Raw genomic sequence first — 5,973 nt, forward strand, 5'->3', positions numbered from 1 at the left:
ACTTTGCCTGTTGAATGGTCTGTGCATCCAACATCTTGAGCTTTCCAGCATTGGTTCACCTTTCTCAACTTCAAGCAAAGCTTTGCACCCAATGCTCTAATCCCCCCCTCCCCACACGCACTCCCTCCCCCTCTCCTGTCTCATTCATTTGTGTTACATTTCTGTAGTCTTATGAAAGATTATCGAGTATTGGGTGCACACACTTACTTAAAAGAGACAACAAAAGGTGTGAGTGAACATAAACACCAAAAGTATTTGCGCCTTGATGCTTTTAATAGAAAAATATTTTCAAATTGTTTCACGACAAAAATCCAACTTTCCCAGCTACTGTTGTGAGATTTATATAATTTCTCTGGCTCATTAGCTCGTGTCTGTGGTATTGGTTCAGTAACTGCTGTGACGAAAGTACACATAGATTAAGATGTTAACTGTCCTGGGCTGGCACCAGTGGGATCAGCAGTTGGTCTGCCACCTGTCTTCAGGAGAAAGAGAGATAAGGAAAACAATGGAGCAGCATTTGGAGATGTTAATGAAGGGACGGAAGGAGAGCTGCCAAGATCGGCTCCCCTTTGAACCCTGAACTGTTTGAAGTGATGGACAGGCGATACCCCAGCAGGGGGATAAAAAGGGACAGGTTTGCTAAGGCAAGACACACACGACACTACGAGGTAACGAGACCCTGGAAGCAGTGCGCCTCCCACAAGTCGGTGGGAGTTTTGGAGGGCTGATCGCGGGACCAAGCCATAGACGCACAGGGTGGAAAGGTACGATCGGCGGGAACCTGGTGTGTGTCCGCCCTTGCCTGGGTGCCAGGTTCACTGCAGAGAAACCATCGTATCTGTAAACAGAGGGTCACAGTCGGTGACCTCAGAAGACATCACAAAGGGCTCGCCCGAAAGCTGACTGCGAAGAATATCGAAGGTCTGTGTGGAAGCTGTTTGAATATTCATTCGTTTTTGCTCTCTCTCTCCTTCCCCCCACTGTCCGTCGCCACAGCAGTGATTACTGTGAACTGAACTGAACTCAATTGAACTGAACTTTGCGTCACTTTGAAACTGGTCAGTTACCCCTAGACGACGATAGAGCTTGATTGATCCTGTTATCCTAATTCTGTGTACGTGTGTGTTTATCATTGCTGAACTGTTGCATTTATTATCCTTTTGATTAGAGTACTGTGTTGCTTGTTTCTTTAATAAAACTTTCTTAGTTCCAGTAATCCAGACTCCAACTGAGTGATCCATTTCTGCTGGTTTGGCAACTCAGTTACGGGGTACGTAACACTGCCATTACAGTTATGCCTAATTGAGTTTTCTAGCATGGGTAATGTCCAACAGAAGGGGCTGAGCTTCTGTTGCCTGAAGCTTAGCCCCTTCACTGTCCTGTCTTGATTTAAACATGGCATTGAGCTGAAAGGGCAGTATATTATCCCCCTGTCCTGCACAACCTAGTGTTGGGAGTTGGAGTTCAAGTGGCATCTGTTCCACTAGAGTTCAAGTGACCATTTCCCATCAGCAGTTCAGATCCTTTCCTACACATGCACCTTCTTGGCAATTGATTGACTGAGTCAACTCTTACTCAGTGCTTGCAGCACCCTGGTCTCCACACTATAGGGACGAGGATACCTCACTGGAGAGCGTGGAGTAAAGATACAGCAGCATGTTACAATGGGATGGAGTTTTTCAGTTAAGACTGGAAAGGCTAGGTCTATTTTCCTGGGAAGGGTTAATAGGTCACACGATTGAGGTATATAAAATCATGAGGCTCATATTCAGAGGAGACTGCAGAAATCTTTTCTGCCCATCAGCGATGAATGAAATCTGAGGGCATAGACCTAGAGTAAGATGAAAAGGATTTAGAACAGATCTGAGGAGCAACCTTTCGAGTGGAATTGCCAGATGGTGGAAGCACTGTCACCGACAGCATTTAAGAGATACTTAGATGAATACTTGAATCACTTGGGCATAGAATGCTCTGGGCCAAGAGCTGGTGAGAGGATTAACGTGCATGGGTGTCCACTGGCCCATGCAGATGTAGTGGGATGAATGGCCTTTTTCCAATTTGTATGACACCATGGCTTTTCGCGGGGAACAGAACACCTGGATAATCTCAGTTAAATGAAACAGGAAATGGAAAATGCTCCAAGACCGAATGCTATGAGTTCAAGCCCGCTGTGCAGACCTGAATATGGCTTGGACTGTCTATTGTGTCTGCATTCCCTGCACTACAATGGCCACAAGGCAGACAATGGTTGCTGGTTCCCATTAGTGCACAGTCCAGAAGCAGGTTGTAAATCTCTAGCTAAGGAGCTGCTATTAGTCATTTTGTTCCTTAAGGGGCTGTGAATCCTTGGAATTCTCCAGAGCTGCAGAAACTCAAGCCAATGAACATGACGACAAGTCAATGAGAGCGGAGTTAAGATGGCACCAAATGCCTGCTTCTTCAACCTAATCTGTGAAAGCAGCTTCAATGCCTTTCTTTTTTAAATGCCATTTTTTCCCATGTCACTTTTCTCCTTTTCAAGGTGGCTGAGGTCCTCTTGAAGTCTGTGATATGTAACAGCACTCAAACTGTGGCTTCTCACTGCCGAGGAGTTCCCACTCTTGCGCCCACTGACCGGCCGTTTTTCCGATGTTCTCTAGGAAGGTGCCGGGGTGCGGTCCTGCGGATGACCGATTCCTAGATGATGCTGCTGACTGAGGTGTCGTAGGAGAAGGAACTTTAGGATTTTGTGGCGGCGGATGCTGCGGAAGGGAGGTCTCTGTAGTCGAGTGACTGCTCTCTCTCTCTCTCTCTTTCTCTCGATTGTGGGGAGAGTTTGCTGTCCATTCTCAAGTCAGAGATTCTTGCAATAAAAAGCGACGTGGTAGATTGCAACACCATAACAGCGACTGTTCATTGGTCTTCCCCTTTCGCTGTGAAATGAGTGACATCTCTCTGTCCCTTGTTAGCAAGAGAGAGCCCGTGGCATGACAAAATGTCAGATAAACAATAGGATTTTGTTGACAGCAGATCTTGGGCTCTCTCTGGAGGCTTCGCTGTTGCTTGCTGGGTGGTTGGCGCTGACTCTTTCTGCTGAAAAGGGTGGGGGTGAAGAGGGAGGCGAATGCTTTGCTGTTGCTTGTGCGGGGAAGGGGGGCATTGGGGTTCTAACATTTGTCTGCCATTCATTCTTTTGGGGTTCTTCTGTTTTTCATGGATGTCTGTGAAGAGTAAGAATTTCAGGTTGCATATTGTATCCATTCTCTGATAATAAAGGAACCATTCAATGGTTGTCCATCATGTCCAACAACGACAGGAGATCTTTACTGGGAAATTTTTTAAGTGGAAAAGCCAGTGCACTGGGCCAGTTCCACTCTCTTGACCTCAGTGGTACGAGCAGTCGTCACAAACTAGGATCTTCTTTAGTTGACTATGACTTCTGTGCCTAGTCACGCCCTTTCCTCTCCACGAAGCATTGCAGAACTGCCTTCTGGCCATCGGATCTCCCTGTTGGTCTCATCCACCCAGTTTGCTGGAGCTGACTTTACGTGCTAGGTCAGACATGTCCCTGTCTCACCGGGGAACGAGGCCCACCGGCTACTCTCGCCTGGTTTAGCCCGCCTGTTGACGCGGTGTACCAGCGTGCGGCTGCTGTCGCTCATGAACAGCTACCTGGAGCCACAAACGAGCAGAGTGTCTGGCAGGGCCCAGAGGTGAGTGAGTTGCCCCAGGAAGGTCACAACAGGCCCCTTCACCAGAGGTCCTACCCGTCCCTAGGCACCCCATACACCCCAGTCAATGAATATACACAGGCTGAAATTGACAGATAATTATGGAATGGGAGGATCAAACAGGAAAATAGAATTGAAGCAAAAGAACGGCAGCATGTGGCTTCCCTTTGTGTTTGTGTGGTAGTTTGCTGTTTGCCTTACTTCCTATCAGATTCCAGTGGCTTCATCATTTTCCCCGTGCATAGCTCACGTACGAGAAACCATTCTGTTTCCATTGTGTTTCAGCTGTATTGGGAGTGATTTTTATGTCCATTTGTTGGAATAATATGAGCCCTTCCAGTGAAACCTCTGAACTAAGCAGCACATCCTGATAATTAACACCTTCCAGTGATAGTCAGATGCTTCCAATCAGGGAAAGTAAACAGGAGGAGAGCCATCCCATACTGCTCAGCTACACATTACTGCTTGAAATGTACAAGAGGGGTTAGAACTGACATCTGGCCACTGAAAAGGTCCCACATTTGCTTCTCTATTTCCTCTGATTGTCAGTCAGTGTCAGGGATTTCCGCTTTCATATACTAAATCCCACCCCCCCCCCACTCCACCTCACCATAGCTGGGGGTGGTGAGAATGATGGGAGGTGTCCACTTGTAGGCAGACACCTGTCCAGTTTGTGGCATAAAACGATCAGCTTTATTCCTTTGCCTCCAAAACGATAGAGGTATAAGAGCACCTAAAAGAATGGATCTGCTTGTGAAGTGAAGATGTTCGTTTTGGGCACAAGTCTCTGAAGTTTATTTTGCTGATCAACACTGGCTGCAGTTCTGCCGAGGGTTCTATGTTTCACGTGGCTTGTGGCACAGATGTAGTGTGGTCATTATGTAATCCCCTGCTCACTCCTCAATGTGACTGTACTGCCAATTCAAATCCCTTTGCAGTTCCAACTTGCATCCCGGGATAAGTTCAGACAGGTCGTTTTTGATGAATATCAGATTGCCATTTCGCCCTTTCAGTTTTCTTACACACAAGCATAAATGCAAAGTCCATCTGGCTGTGTGCCATCATTTCAAACAGTTCTATGATGGTTGTTTTATAGACAATAGACAATAGGTGCAGGAGTAGGCCATTCGGCCCTTCGAGCCAGCACCGTCATTCACTGTGATCATGGCTGATCATCCACAATCAGTATCCAGTTCCTGCCTTATCCCCATAACCTTTGATTCCGCTATCTTTAAGAGCTCTATCCATCTCTTTCTTGAAAGCATCCAGAGACTTGGCCTCCACAGCCTTCTGGGACAGAGCATTCTTTCCCCTTCGTAAATCCATGCTGACTCAGACCGATTCTGTTACTGCTATCCAGATGCGTTGTAATTTCATCTTTTATAATTGACTCCAGCATCTTTCCCACCACTGGCGTCAGGCTAACCGGTCTATAATCCCTGTTTTCTCTCTTCCTGCCTTCTTGAAGAGTGGGACAACATTAGCCACCCTCCAATCCACACGAACTGATCCTGAATCTATAGAACATTGGAAAATGATTACCAATGCGTCCACGATTTCTAAAGCCACCCCCTTATGTACCCTGGGATATAGACCATCAGGTCCTGGGGACTTATCAGCCTTTAGACCCAACAGTCTATCCAACACCATTTCCTTCCTAATATAAATTTCTTTCAGTTCATCCATTACCCTAGGTCCTTTGGCCTCTAATACGTCTGGGAGATTGTTTATGTCTTCCCTAGTGAAGACAGATCCAAAGTACCTGTTCAACTCGTCTGCCATTTCCTTGTTCCCCATAATAAATTCACCCGCTTCTGTCTTCAAGATTTTGTGAAATCAATACCCCAAATTGATCACTACCTCAGAAGAGGGCAATGAGGGGCATTAAATCAGCAGTTTCCAATCGAGGTGCTTCTGGTTGATGAGAGGCCACTGTAGACTCAAAGGACAGAATGGCCTTCTTCTGTGTGTGATAACACTAAGGGGCAGAAGACGCTGGTGGGAGTTGTGTACAGGCCACCTAACAGTAGTAGTGAGGTCGGAGATGGTATTAAACAGGAAATTAGAAATGTGTGCAATAAAGGAACAGCAGTTATAATGGGTGACTTCAATCTACATGTAGACTGGGTGAACCAAATTGGTAAAGGTGCTGAGGAAGAGGATTTCTTGGAATGTATGCGGGATGGTTTTTTGAACCAACATGTCGAGGAACCAACTAGGGAGCAGGCTATTCTGGACTGGGTTTTGAGCAATGAGGAAGGGT

This window comes from Mobula hypostoma, chromosome 2 (assembly GCF_963921235.1).
Source record: "Mobula hypostoma chromosome 2, sMobHyp1.1, whole genome shotgun sequence".
NCBI lineage: Eukaryota > Metazoa > Chordata > Chondrichthyes > Myliobatiformes > Myliobatidae > Mobula > Mobula hypostoma.